At 37.0% G+C, this 16,162-nt stretch overlaps 2 pseudogenes; one reads left to right on the top strand and one right to left on the bottom strand.

Annotated features, from left to right (window-relative positions):
- The first annotated feature begins 7,404 nt into the window (after window positions 1-7,404).
- Window positions 7,405-9,510, top strand: LOC104749934 (uncharacterized; annotated as a pseudogene).
- A 5,526-nt stretch (window positions 9,511-15,036) lies between these two features.
- LOC104720724 (uncharacterized) lies at window positions 15,037-15,209 on the bottom strand (annotated as a pseudogene).
- Between the last annotated feature and the right edge of the window lie 953 nt (window positions 15,210-16,162).

The raw sequence follows: 16,162 nt of genomic DNA on the forward strand, positions 1-16,162 counted from the left end.
TTGAGCAAGAATCATACCGTAGGGGGAGGCTGAATTTTTTTGTTGCTGAAGTTAATCATCCATCTCGTTTCTCTGTTTGATTAGTTTTTGCTTACATACATTGCAATAAACTATACTTTAGTTGACTTAGCCACACACAGACACATCTTGATATATTCTTTAGATTTTGTGTGTTAGCAACTATGGTTTTAATTATAAACTATGATGAAACATGGGAACGATTCCAAGAAAATGGAAACATTCTTGGCCTAACACGTCTTTTAGGAGATATCTATATAAACGTTTTATTCTCTCCTTCATTAGTATTAACAACTCTCTTTGACTTTTTGATTTGGAATGAAGAATTACAGAACATCAATTGTTGTGGTACTGAGTTTGGTTATATTTCTCAATGTGCAGACAAGTTTTGTGGCACAAGCAAGTCCTGAGAGGAAGGTAATTGAGAACTAGATTATGTAATATTCTTTTATTAGACAACATAAAACAGAGATTAACATGGTTCTGTTTTTGATAATCAATAATAGGTTCATATAGTGCATTTGGGTGAGAAGCAGCATGATGATCCGGATTTTGTCACAGAAACTCATCATCAGCGATAGTTTCTCTTTCTCAGGTATAATAATGTCTCAGAAAGTTACTCGGATTTCTTGCATTTTGTTCAATGTTAACAGTAAAGAAGATGCGATGCCCATGATTCAATGGTGTTCTCATGCAGTTTGGCTCTGATGTTCCTATGTATGGCGAAACTGATATCCGCGATGGGATAACTACTACTATGGTGGAGAGCAGATATTCGCTGAAGGGTCACCTCGGAAGCTAGCTGACCCGTTCGACTATGGCGGAGGCCTTGTGAATCCAGAGAAAGCTGCAAAACCAGGTCTTGTATATGACTTGGGACTCAAAGACTATGTTCTCTACATGTGCTCTGCTGGTTACAACGAGTCATCGATCTCTCAGCTTGTCGGAAAAGGAACAGTCTGTTCAAATCCTAAACCATCTGTTCTTGATTTCAACTACCTTCCATCACCATCCCAAACCTCAAAGACGAAGTCACTCTCACTAACGTTGGACCACTCAAATCGGTCTATAAAGTAAAGGTTGAGCCATCATTGGGTTTTCAAGTGACCGTGACGCCAAAGACACTAGTGTTCAACTCTAAGACCAAAAGGGTCTCTTTTAAAGTCAGAATTTCAACCACACACAAAATAAACACATGTTACTACTTTGGAAGCTTGACCTGGAGTGACAATGTGCATAAGGTTACAATTCCTGTATCTGTAAGAACGCAGATTCTGCAGAACTACTACGATGAAAATTGAACCTATAAAATAATGACTAACCATTTTGTGAGCTTTGTATTTAATCTATACTATTAAAAGGGAAGCATTTTTAATAAGTAGACATAGATTAAGAAATTATTACAATGAAATACCATTGAAAACTGAATAGGGATAAGTATAAATAAGGAGCCAAACAGATTGGAAATGAAATTAAATTAGAGCCAAACAGATTGATAGTAATTATACTAGCCGAAAAAATATTAAATGATAGTAATACATAAAAATCGGAAACAATAAAAACCTACCATAAAATCTAAATAAATCAATCCACGAAATTAGTCAAATAATTAGCATTTAATTTAATAAGGAAACTAACACCAAAATCTCGGAAAATATCAATTAAATATAAATAATAAGGAAATCAGAATCAAATAAATCTTTAATAATTTATACTTGCCATAACTAATCGACAATTAAATAATAAGCAACTACGTTAGTACAAATTCAAAAGAGTCACTAATATAACAACTAATGGATTTTTCTTAAAATATCTACCAATATAACAAATATTTTCCTATATCAAATTGCATTGATCACATTTGTAAACTTATTTTTAAAATTACGAATTATTATTTTCCTAAACTACTAACCATTCAGAGTAATTTTAGGAATTATAACTATTAAAAAATATATTTTTAATGATAAGATTTTCCTATAACCTAAATGACAACTTATTTGTTTTTGTATAAATACTGCTTCTATTGTCAAGCCGATCACTTGGATTCATCGATGTAGTTCTATTTAAATATTTATTTTGGTGTCTTTTATTGTTTGGTAGTGTTATTTTGGTGTTTCTTTGGTTCCATTTTTTTTGCATGCCTTAACTTATTGATTTGTTTCGGATTTTTGTTCTCAGAGATTAACCCAGTGGCATCTTGAGTATGAAGTAAAAAGAAAGTGCAACTATTAAGTTAATTCACTAAACCAATAATTTATTAAATTCATGTATTATAGTCTCAAAATTACATGTAAACTAAAGTTATCATGTACATAAGATTAAGTTCACGTGAACATTAGGATAGAAGGTATGATAATTTCATGCCTATATATATATATATATATATATATATATATATATATATTACTGAGATTTTGATTCTGATCGGTTAACAGGACAAATAAATATGGCATCATCAGCTACATATATTGTACTAATATCTGTATACCAGATTCTTAATTTAATATTAGATTATGTTCTTAAGCCTATGTTTTTTCACATTTTTTGTGTGGTTATATAACATGTAAAGCAAAAATCATAGGAAAAACTGTTACGATGCTTTCAAGAAAAAACAATTCAGAATACATAAGCTATACCGCACCTTTTGCACAACTTCAAAGGTTTTATTTTTTTATTATAACTTATATATTAAAAGGGAATATAACGTTACTGTAGTGGCAACCCTCAAGTTTTTAGTATTAAGGTCTGTTCGTTTCAACCCTCAAATTACAAGGTAGCGACTTAAAAATTAGTATCGCTAAAACTAAACCAACAACAGATTAAGAAAACGTGAACTTGCATGATTAAACGAACTGGCCCATAGTCTACTCAAATTTTTGAAATTGCATGATTAAAAGACTTTTAAAAATGATTTACAATTGTAATGTCTGTATTTTCTAAGGTAAAACAGGTAGAACTAAAATCAAGGCAATTCTTGACATGAAGTATACTTTACTGGTGATTGATTTTACTGTATTTAGAGAGTTATATAGATGAAAACATAACATGTAATTCTGTTACTAGATTTATGCATCTATCTACACATAGTGTAAGATATATATGTGTGGTATAAAAGATAAATTGTTTATTAATATATTACATAAATTATGAATTACATGTTTTGTTTTATATTTTACGGGTAAAATATTTTTGATTAGAAGAGAAAAAATCAAAAAGGTAATTGTATTTTTTTTATCATAAAGACCAGCTAATTTTTTTTTGACGCATTGGATCCTGGTCAAATAAACTTGTGGATCTGTTTACAAATTACAAAATAATTGAAACTAAATCAACAACTTGATAAGTAGCCAATATTTATGAAAGTCGCTTTTAAAAGTGTTCATAACTAATCAGATTATTAATGTTGATAATGTATATATGGAAACTTATTTAATTTTGGTAGTATATTATTTGATATTTCTAAAACAACCATCAAATTTAATATATATAGGGAATGAAACATGTAATTCAGAAAATAAATATATTATCTAAACTATTCTGAATAAAATATGAGGATGAGAATTTTGGATAACACGGATTGCAGACATAACATTTACTTATGTGGAGTACATGAGATGATTTTTTGTGGGTCAATATAATTTAATTTATTGCAGGGCAGACATATCAGACGAGTGTAACCTACTTGACAACTTTGTTTATGTCATCCGGTTCATGAATTTTTTGGTGTTTTTAATTGGTTTGATGGTTACCGAATTTAACATAATTCTAGCTGATCACTAATCCAGATCACAATCGATCCGGGTTCGCTATCATGTTGGTTCAAAATTTATGGTGAAGCAATAACAATTTTATGAAAGCTACCAAATATAAGTTTATGTTCTAAATGTCATATCAAATAAATATATCTACCAAGAAAATGTTGTATATACAATTCTGAATCTCTTACATATTTTCTTATTTATTAGACTAAAATATAAGATCTCAAATAGTTAAATTATTATTAAAACTTTAGTTATGCGATGGAAAAAACTTAACATATACAGGATGAGACACATTTTCTGTCCCAAAATAAACATACCGTTTACTCTGACTACTTTTTTTTATTGTTATTGTCTTTATTGATAATATAAACAAATTCGATCATTCTTTTTTTTTTCTAAACCAAAAGTAAAGTTTGGATCTTAAATATTAATAACATTCTTAAAAAAAATTTTACAACCATGTTAGTAAACTTAGTTTTTGAAATCAATTCCGCACGTACGTGCGGGTCTGAATCTAGTACTGTATAATACACGTTGTAGGTTTATACATTTTTTTTAGGTCTCGTAATGTATATCTTATATAATATGAGAAAGTTTTTATCAACTTTTGCTAAGAAGATGACAATTGGCTTACTATATTTCTGACATCTGTATTTTTTTGTTTGGACCTAATTAACTATAGTTTAGAGCTAATTAACTACAGGCCCATAAAACCAAAAAAAAACCAACAACATTCCTTCCTCCCTTCTTTAATCAGAAACATATGCAGCCCCAAGAATCTAGAGTCACCTTATATCATTGTGTGGTTGGTTTCATCTCGGAACTATACCAACATTAAATTAAATTTATAGGTTTGAATTCTTGGGTTTAATTTATGTGTTTGAATCTTATATAATTTTCACGGAGACAAGCGAATTTTAAGTAAGATGGTGGGATGGTATTATTTAAGTAAAATTAGTTTAAATTTTTTTTAAAAATTGTTCATATAAATTAAATTTTTGAGTTTACTTTTTGAAAAATCACGTAAGATTGTGAGATGATTTTGATCTAATTCTATAATTATTTTGTTCGATTCACACTTATTATTTCAAACGTCATGGTATTTTTGAATTACATAAAATTTATAAGTTTTCATATTAGGAATTTCAGAATAAATTATGAACATAATCACTTATGTTTTTATTTGAAATAATACCATCATTTTATGCATTGCCTTATATCTACCCACTATTTTCCTCACTTTTCATTTTTGTTTATATTACTTCTCATTTTTAGCTTATTATTTCGAAACACTTGCGAATTTATGATCACTAATATTTGATTTCAATCCTTTCTCTCTCTTAAAGGCTCAAACATTCTATAAAGTTTAGTTTTCTAAAAACAATATATTACCATAGAAACACATCCTCTTCCAGACTATTGTGAAAACTAAAACATTTACTTTCTATTCTATCCTCGATTCAATCTCCAACGAACAACAAACACCGATAACAATAGTATCGTTGTTTGGATCATCCGTTTTTGGGAAGTTCCTAACTTTAGAAGAAATATTATCTTACTAAGTCTTGAATATTGTTTCCACAAATGTAAATTATAATTACTATTGTTCATCTTTTGATGATTTATGCAATCATTTTAAAATATTAATAAAAGAAAATAAATAATTTCATGTGTATTTAATTTTAAAAGAATTTTTATATATAATGATGTTGGACGTCAGATTCTTAGAGCAAGAGTTGAAAGAAACCTTACTATATTATATCATCTAATAATAAAGTAAAGTTTTCTTTGAAAAGCTCCAAAATATTGTCATTTGATGCTCTCTTCTTTCACAAGTTTCATTTTGTTTCTTTTAATTTATAGTGTAACAAATTTATTCAATTGAATTTACATAATAAATTTTTCACTTAACAAATAATTTGATGATTAAATAGTTTAAGGATATAAGATTATAATATTTGGGTTTCATATGATAATGTCGAGTAATAATTGGCTGTTTTATTTCATACTATAATATAAATAATTCACATGATCTTGATATTACATTATTTTATTTCATTTTCAATCCATTAAAAAAAACTATATATTTTGATAATATAATTTCTATATAGCTAAATGAGAATTGAATATATTTTCTTGATAAAGAGATAACTGTATATATTTCTGTTTAAAGAGAGAACTGAATATATATTTAAATTCATGATTTGATTAGCTAAGATGTCCGTTCATAGATCTATATTTATAATATATAACTCTTGAACATATATTTAAAACAATAGACAATTTTAGTTATTAATTCACAATAATGTATTTTTATAAACCAAACACATTTTTTATTAACTTTTCTATTCCATCTCATCAATCCAATATTTTTTACTAACTCTCATTTTTGTACCTTTCATAATATTTATAGTAGTGCAATGAATGATTAATAATAGTATTTAGAAATATTACATATATAAGAAAATATATTAATATGTAATTATTGCATATCTATAACTCTCACATAGTTTATGTGACTCCTATAACAATGAAATACAACTTCTGTTTTAATTTAGTTGTCGTTATAGGTTTTCAATGAAAATGTTTGGTGACAAAATATCTCAGTTTTATCTCTGTTGTTTTAAAGTTTTGACCAATGAAATATTTATAAGATATATTAATAAAGGATAAAACAGACAATTTAATATATAGTTTTTTAAATTTGTTTGAGAAAACCTTAAACGACAAGTAAAAAACCGAAAAATGTATTATTAATTAATAATAAAATAAGAAATTTTCCATATGCTCTTAACTACAATTTATCTTGGAAATAGAAAGATACACATTTTACTAATCCTCATATCTCAAATCTTACATAATATTTTTATTTAATTAATATTATTTTAACTAACAATCTCCCAAATTACAAAAAAAAAAAAAATCTAAAAACAATGTAAACTAAATCCGTGCGTAGCATGGAGTGACTACTAGTATTCAATATAAATTACATATACCATCTCGTAATTTGGTACTGATCATACAAGATACACATGGATCTATCCCTTTGCAATGCTACATGTTCGAGACGATGTGACACATTCATGAACTTCATACTTGTTGAAGGCTGATTTAACAGAGGCTAGTTTTTATAGCTCACAAATCACCATTCTGAAACTGATGGTTGTTGTCGAGAGCTAGGTCTCTGAAATCAACTTTCACCAAATTTGTAATTTAGTAGACTTTTTCTGATTTCTGTAGAGCTAACGAAACAGCATGAATCATGGTTAACAACGCGTTAAATGCATACTAATTCTAGCATGCTTACATCTCAAGTTTAATTGTTTGACCATGGAAAGTCAACCCAATCGGTTAATTAGCTGCATATACCAATTCCTGTATATACCAAGCTTGACCTGGAGTGACAATTCCTGTATCTGTAAGATTCTAATCTTAAATGTATACAATTCTTGTTTGCCCCAAAGGTCGGGCCACCGGATTGACTTATAAACTTGAACCAAGATCCACAAATAGCGGCCCCAACGAAAAGACAACCCATGTGGGGGACGCACTAAGTTTGATGGATTTGGAGTCAAACGTTCAAAAGCTGGTTGTTCTGTGCTTTGGCAAAAACAAATATCACTAGCTACTCACATTATCTCCCGCCGCTACTCACATAATCTCTCTCTCCCCAAGTCAATGGATTCGGAGTCGGAGCTCATATCACTCATTTCTCAGCTAGTGTTTCTCCCTGACAATGTGTTTTGGAAATGGGATTTGAAGGCCACATCAGTCATTACTCAAATAATATCTCTTGGAAGATCCATGGCTTTGAATTCGCAGCCGGAGTCGGAGCTCATGTCACTCATCACTCAAACAATCTCTGTTTTCAACTCTATGGATTTGGATTCCCAGCCAAAGCCGCTGCAAAACCTTGTATCATTCATTTCTCGAATAGTCAACTATGCAGATTTGGATTGGAATTGGAAGCTGGAGTGGGACACCAATGAACCTTTGAATAAAACATTACAGCTCGAGCCTGAGCCGGAGCTCATGTCTCTCATCTGTCAAATATTCTCATTCGTCATCTCTATGAATTCAAAGTCGGGTAAGTTTATTTGCTTATGCCCTCAAGTACAAGTATATATGAGAAATGGGAAGTTTCATGTGAGTGAAAACCACAGCAACCACAAAAAGTGGGACTGTTTCCCCGGAAAATGGCTGAAGTTCAAGATTACTGGAGAAGACGCTACATACTTTTTCTGCGTCGGTTGCGAGGGAAAGAATCATGAAGAATTTGAAAAGGCTCCAGTTGAGATCAAACACCATCTTCATCGAAAACATTCTCTCCAGCTTGTCTTCATGAGTTACTTCGACACCAGGGAATGCTATTGTTGTGGTGAAGATCTTGCAATACTATATTATTATTGCTCGGCTTGCGATTTTGCTATCAATATTGCTTGTGCAAGCAAACCAGCAGTTTTATCTATAGACCATCCAAAGTGCCATGAGCATACACTTGCTCTGTTTCCAAGACATGCTTCCTTAACTTGCAACCTTTGTGCCTTAGCGGATGCAAGCTCCCCTATCTATATGTGTCCCCCTTGTGACTTTGTCCTCCATCAAAAGTGTATCAAATTACCGCGGGTCATAAGGATATCACGCCATCACCATCGTATCTCTTTTACACCTTCTTTTGACCAAAGAGATAATTTGTCTTGTGCCGTTTGTCGCAGAAACATCGAACATGATTATGGGGGCTATTCTTGCATCATGGAAAGTTGTTCGTATGCAGTTCATTCAAGATGTGCCACACAAAGAAATGTGTGGGATGGTAAAGAACTTGAGGGAGTGCCAGATGAAGACATTGGTGAAGTTCAGCCGTTTGTGAGGATAGGCGATGGCATCAGACTGCATCATTTGAGACTTGATGTGAATACGAGCAGAGATTACGACGAGAATATGGAGTGCCAGATATGCAAACACGCCAATCTATTTTGGTAACTACTACTCATGTATGAAATGTGATTTCATTCTCCACGAAGAATGTGCAAATTTTCTTCGCAAAATACATCACCCAATACATCCACATTTTCTCACTCTGACTCTAGGATACGCAGATGTAGTGGAAAATAACAACAGATGTACAACTTGTCCTTTGTTGTGCACAACTGGTTTCTTCTATATGTGCGGCGAAGAAGGATGTGGTTTCAAGCTACACGTGCAGTGCGCCTCAATTTCTGAGCCATTAGTCCATGAAAGTCATATGCATCAGTTATTCCTAACAACCAAACCAGAAGAGGAACGGAGAAGTTGTTCGGTTTGCAACGATCCACAATTATTTGTATTAACAAATGAAACATTCAACTGCATTGAGTGTGAGTTTGCTTTGTGTTTTACATGTGCTACCATACCTCAAAAGGTGAGGTATAATCATGATAAGCATGTGCTCACTCTATCGTATGGAGAGGAGACAAGTACCATGACGTATTGGTGCGAACTTTGTGAGGAAAAAGTAGATCCCAAACGACGGTTTTATGTGTGTGATGAGTATTGTTGTGTTACCCTTCACTTCCAATGCCTACTTGGGCAGAACTTATACATGAAGCCTGGTACAATTTGGTACTATTGCGAGAAAAAGGTATAGAGGCTGTAATATTCCTTGATTATTAACAAAGGGTTACAAACATATTTATTGTACATAAGGAGACTAGGGTTACAATATTTACAATTAGATCCCTATACTTATATTGTTATACATTATCTCTGATACACCCCCTCAAGATGGAGGGAGTTTAACGACACCAATCTTGAAACAAGCTTGCTGGAAACGAGCTCGTGGCAACGGTTTGGTTAAAGTGTCGGCTAACTGATCATGATTGGAGACATGGGAAACCCGTAGCTGATTGGACTGAATCTGGTTCCGAACAAAGTGATAGTCAAGTGCAATATGCTTCATACGGGAGTGAAAAACGGGATTCGCGCAAAGGTAAGTGGCACCGACATTGTCACAGTAGATCACAGGAGGAGCAGGAACATTAATCTTCAGCTCGGAGTACAAAGAACACAACCAACGAAGTTCGGTGGAGGTATTGGCAACAGCCCGATATTCTGCTTCCGTGGAGGATCGAGCGACACCATTCTGCTTCTTCGAGGACCAGGAGATTGGATTGCGACCCATGTAAATAACATATCGGTTTGTTGAGACGTAGTCATCGGTGTCTCCGGCCCAGTCCGCATCAGAGAAGCCTTGTAACTTTACTGGAGATGTTGAAAAACAATGAAGTGAAAGAGGAGAAGAGGCATGAAGATAGATACCATGAGTTGTTGTACCGGCAAGATAACGTAGCACACGTTTCGCAGCCTGCCAGTGTTCATGTGTAGGTTTGTGCATAAATTATGAGAGTCGGTTCACTGCATATGAGATGTCCGGTCTGGTGAAGGAGAGATATTGTAGACTGCCTACAACAGATCGATATTGGGAAGCATCTTGAAGTGGAGAACCGTTTGCAAGAGTGAGCTTGGGCGTCGTCGGGAGAGGTGTAGAGACAGGTTTTGCGTCGAGCATATTGGTTTTGTGGAGGAGGTCAGTTATGTACTTCCGTTGCATAAGATGTAGACCTCGGGTGGACCGTGTAACCTCTATCCCCAGAAAATAATGTAGATCAACAGGGTCTTTTATTGAGAAGCGGTCAGCAAAAGCACGTAGAACAGTACCAACAGTAGCAGAGTCACTACCGGTGACGATGATATCATCGATGTAGACAAGAACATATGTGATGTCTCGGCCTGAACCGCGAATGAACAATGAAGCATCTGCAAGAGAGTTGGAGAATCCAGTATCAAGTAAGTGTTGTTTAAGAGCCATATACCATGCACGAGGTGCCTGCTTGAGTCCATAAATCGGTTTCCGGAGGCGACAAACATAAGAGGGTCGATCTTTATCAACAAAACCCGGCGGCTGTGACATATATACTTCATCAGTGAGATCACCCTGCAAGAAGGCATTGTTGACATCTAGTTGCTTGATAGGCCATGCTTTCTTCACTGCAACATCTAATACCGCACGAATGGTTGTAGATTTTATAACAGGACTAAAGGTGTCAGCATAATCTTTTCCATACTGTTGGTGAAAACCCTTAGCAACTAACCGTGCTTTGTAGCGGTCAAGGGTCCCATTAGCAAGGAATTTCGTTGTGAACACCCATCGACAACCTACAACCTTCTGATGAGCCTTTGGTGGTACGAGATCCCAAGTATGGTTACCAATTTGAGCATCATACTCATCAGAACATGCGCGCGACCACCGAGAATCTTTGAGTGCTTGAACAATGGTTGTGGGTTCATGTGACCGAGAGGGACGAGAGACGTAACCTTGAGACCGAACTTTTGGCTAGGTTTGTGTATATTATTTTTGGACCGAGTTGTCATTTTGTGGTGATTTTGTGGTAGCTGTACGTTGTTATTTTGGTTCTGTGGTTGAGGGGGAACAGCTTGGTGTGGTGGGTGGTTTTGTTGTGGTTGTGGCTGAGTTGTGGGTCGCAACTCATTTTGTGGTTGAGCAGTGGGCTCATTGGAACGAGGTGGAAGCTGAGTCGTGGGTCGCAACTCATTATCAAGGGGAGCAGTAGGCTCCAAAGAAGTCGAAGGAGATAATAAGGGAGAAGAAGACGATACCTGAGGTGAAGACGACGAGTGAAGGTCTGTATCGGGGGGTCCCAAACGCGAAGGAGAAGATGACGGTGGCGATGTCGGAGCAGAGTGATCATGGGATCGTAAACGATCAGAGGCATGAGGGGTTCGGGCCGTGGATTCTTGGTGAACATTAGAAGTTGTTGACGGTCATGGAGGTTGTTCCGTAACTTTGTCGCGTCGGTGATACGTATGAATAATTGGAGGTCGTGACATTGGTAAGAACGATGTCGATGAGGAAGCTGGTGGAGGCAACGGTGAAGGAGCCAACGATGGTGCCACCGGAATCGTAGTGACAGGCGGAGTAAGGGACGATGTACCTTTATCCAAAACATAACGAGTAGGCGTGTTCGAAGCCATATCGCGAAACGGAAAGACATGTTCAACGAATTGAACATGTCTAGAAGTGTATATGCGACCAGTTTGCACATGGAGACAGTAGTATGCACTTTGAGTAGCAGAGTATCCAAGAAACACACACCCAAGAGAGCGATCATCAAGCTTATTATGTGCATACGGACGTAGCCAAGGGAAACATAGACACCCAAACACTCGAAGCTTAGCATAATTCGGTGGTTGTTGAAACAACTTTTGAAATGGTGACTGAAGACCAAGAACCGGAGTTGGCATTCTGTTGATAAGATATACAGCAGTGGCAAAGGCATACGGCCAATGATCCTTTGGTAGTGAAGCCATGGACATGAGAGTCAGTCCCGTCTCCACAACATGTCGATGCTTCCGCTCAGAGAGACCATTGTGTTCTGGAGTGTGTGGTGGCGAGGTGAGATGGGTGATGCCAAACGTAGAGAGCAGCCAACGTAAAGCCATGTATTCACCGCCATTGTCGCTGAACAGGGTGCCGATACGCGTTTGAAACCGGTTTTCAACTAACGCTTTGAATGTGAGAAAGACATCTTTGACATCGGATTTTCTTTGGAGGGGATAGAGCCATGTATAACGAGTGAAGTGGTCTATGAGTACCAAATAATATTTGTAATTTTGAGTGGAGAGAACAGGAGAGGTCCAAACATTGGAGAAAATATATTCAAGTGGGCGATTTGAAGTGATAGAAGAGTTTGTAAATGGCAATTTGTGACTTTTATTAATGAGACAATCTGAGCAAGATAGCTGTTTATGAGAAGAAGAAGCAACAGGAAGTGAAAAAGTAGAAATAATGGTGTTTAAAATAGGTGGAGAGGGATGTCCTAAGCGTGAATGCCATGAAACAAGACTGGTGCGTGGACCCGAAGATGAGAGCGTTGCCACAATGTTTGGATTTGTCATCGGCCACACATATAACCCACTATCAGTTCTGCCTTGGAGTAATGGGACCCCGTACTCAGATCCTTCACCTGAAAGAAGGCAGTACTCAGATCCTTCACCTGAAAGAAGGCAGGAAAGAAGTGAACAAACACTTGGTTAGCATTGCAAAGGCGATACACAGAAATAAGATTCTTATGTATATCAGGAACACATAAAACTTTATCCAATTTTAAAGTTCGAGTTTGAGAGGGTAGAAGCATAGAACCAGTGTGAGTGATTGGCATAGTAGAGCCATCAGCAATCACAACATCATCACCTCCAGTGTAGGGCTGATTGAGTGAGATATTGTTCAGGTCGGAAGTGATATGGTGCGTAGCACCGGAGTCCAGGATGGCCGCCATGTTCGCCCGAGGTTGCCATGGAGTGAATGGACTGTTGTTGCGGGAAGAGCTGGGTTGCATGGAGAGGAGCTGAGGACATCTGCGAGCACTATGTCCTTGTGTGTTGCAAAGCTGACACTTACCCAAGTAAGGCCTAGAGGACCGATTGTTATTGTTATTGAGAGGGCTGCCAGTTGTTGTTATTGTTGTTGAAGGAGCAAGACTGTTGAGAATGGTTGCGGGAGCGACCATTGTTGCGAGTGTTGGTGTTGTTGTTATTGGTGACGTTTGCATTGTCCATACGATGATGAACAACATTCGCGGAGACCGGGAACGGGGTCGGAGTGACAGCGGCAGCGGCAAGGAGACGAGACTCACGGTTACGGAGACGTTCATGGACATCATGGATCGTAGGAGGAACATCCTTTCCCTCTATCTGATCAACAACCGGCTTGTAGTCTTCGGGAAGACCTTCAAGAATTTTCTCAATTTGATCCTAAAGATCAAGTGGTTTACCAAGGGTAGCAAGCTCATCAAAACGAATGATGAGACCACGCACATACTCATCAATAGTCATGTTGCCTTTAGTCCATACCTTAATCTGAGTTTTGATCCCTTGAACATGGCCGCGACTCGGTTTAGCGAAAATGGAAGCAAGAGTTGTCCAAACCTCAGCAGCGGTAACGGCACGCGACACCAGCGGTTGCACTGTGGGAGAGATTGCACCAAGCAAGGCACTGTAGAGGAGGCGATCTTGGCGTTTCCAAAAGGTGTAATCCGGGTTTGGTGTGACGACAGCATCAACGGTGACAGTAGGAGACGGCGCAGGATGAGATCCGTCGAGGTAGCCGGCTAGTTCATAGCCATCAATCAAAGCATGGAGTTGGAGACTCCACATCAGGTAGTTGACGTCATTGAGTTTAGTAACATTGGATGTGTTAACATTGAAGAGAGGTTTGGTGGAGGTCATAATGACTTCGCCGGTCGAAGGAGTTGTATTGCTGGAGGAAGTCATGGAGGAGGCGTAAAAATTTAGAAAAAAAAAAAATTTAGGTTTAGGTTTTGATCGTTTGCTCTGATACCATATAGAGGCTGTAATATTCCTTGATTATTAACAAAGGGTTACAAACATATTTATAGTACATAAGGAGACTAGGGTTACAATATTTACAATTAGATCCCTATACTTATATTGTTATACATTATCTCTGATAAAAGGTACTCATTATGTCTAACAATCATCACATGACTCGACCTTTTTGCTCCATTTGTGAGCAGCGTTGTCCATACAAGACATTTTATCAAAGGTCTGAATCAATATGTTGCTCTGTAAATTGTCTTTATGAGTTAGTCACGAGAAAATAACGAAGAGCTTGATGGACATTGCTCAGGTCTAGATCAATATTGTGTTCCTCAGATTGTATTTATGATTCAATCACAATGGACATCTATCTGGTTGTAAGATGTATTTTGAAACTTGTATTCTACATTATTGATTTGTCAGACACTCTGTAGCTCCTCAAATCTCGCAAGAGTAACACCAAATTTCCACCATAGCTGCTGCCACCAGTCCTACAAAGCTTCTTCGAAACAAAAAAAAAGATGTCTGAGTAAACAAACTTGTGTTTTCTAATAACACTAAGGTAGAAGCTTGTTGCCTTGTTTACTAAGAAATCTCAAAGCTGTGATTAGGAGATTATTCAGCAACACACGAAAGGACTCTGTTTGAAACAGATTGTCTCTGACTGTGAAGGACTTAAAGCAAAATCTATAATAGGAAAATGGCCTCTTAAGAAGCTTTAGGGTAAGTTGCCGAGAGGGATGAGTCGTATCTACTCTCGTTCCAGAACAAAGTGCTACAGAGACTTCTCCCTCAATCCACCCATTCAACTCCTTCTTAGCCGCCTTATCGTCCTCAAGCAGGCTGCCGGCTTCTCCTTTGATCATGTCTCCTCCTCCTTCAATTTCTCCGCTTTCAACTTCTTCTCCGTGGTTATCTCCATGAGAAAGTCATGCTGCCTTCCACAACTACGATGGACGCTGAAGTAAGTACGAAACTGTTGGTCATAGGAGCCGTTAACTAGTCGGTGATCTTGAACAAATATAGTTTCATCATGACTGAGAAAGAAGCCAATGATGTTTAAAAGAAGCCAATGATGTTTGTTGTTTAAAGCTGATTTGGCGTATCGTTTCAGGGGGCGACTCCATGTGGGTTCAGTGGGTGAAAGTGTATCTCCTTAAACAGGAATCACTTTGGGCAGTTAATGAGGCAACACAAGTTGGTTCTTGGATGTGGCGGAAGATTTTAAAGTACAGGGGGGTTGCAAAGTCTTTCTGTAAGGTGGAGATTAAAGATGGGGCTACTACATCTTTCTGGTATGATGAGTGGTCAACTATGGGCCGATTAGTGGATGTTGCAGGGTCACGTGGTGTCATTGATATGGGTATAAGCCGCACTGCCACTGTTTCATTGATTTGGTTATCTGGAAAGGGAAGAATGATGTCTATCGTCCACGTTTTACCACGAAGGAAACATGGCATCACATTAGGCACATCTCACCTATGGTTGATTAGAGGAACGCTGTCTGGTTCTCGCACGCAACTCCAAAATTTTCTTTTACGGTTTGGCTTGCTGTACAGAACCGTCTATCAACAGGCGACAGGATGCGGCAATGGAGTAGTGGAATCGATCCAACGTGTGTGCTCTGTAATAGTAAACGCGAAACCACCTGTTCTTCTCATGTGCTTTCTCTGCTGCGGTTTGGAAGGATTTGGCTCTCAACATCTACAAGACACACTTCTCTACGGATTGGCAAACCACCATTGAGTATGTCTCTGCTCTCGGTCGGCAAGGCATGGAAGCTTTTCTTGCACGCTACACCCTGCAGATTTTGGTACATTCCGTTTGGCGGGAGCGGAATGATCGTCGCCATGGGACAATTCCGCAGACACCGCACCAATTGACCCTTTGCATTGATCGGCAGGTCAGGAATAAGCTGTTGACCCTGCAGTTAGCTGGTGTTGGGAGATATGCAGACGGTCTCCTTCTCTGGCTTGCTTCTCGACAAA

This window comes from Camelina sativa, chromosome 2 (genome assembly GCF_030686135.1).
Source record: "Camelina sativa cultivar CO46 ecotype springtype chromosome 2, ASM3068613v1".
Classification (NCBI taxonomy): domain Eukaryota; kingdom Viridiplantae; phylum Streptophyta; class Magnoliopsida; order Brassicales; family Brassicaceae; genus Camelina; species Camelina sativa.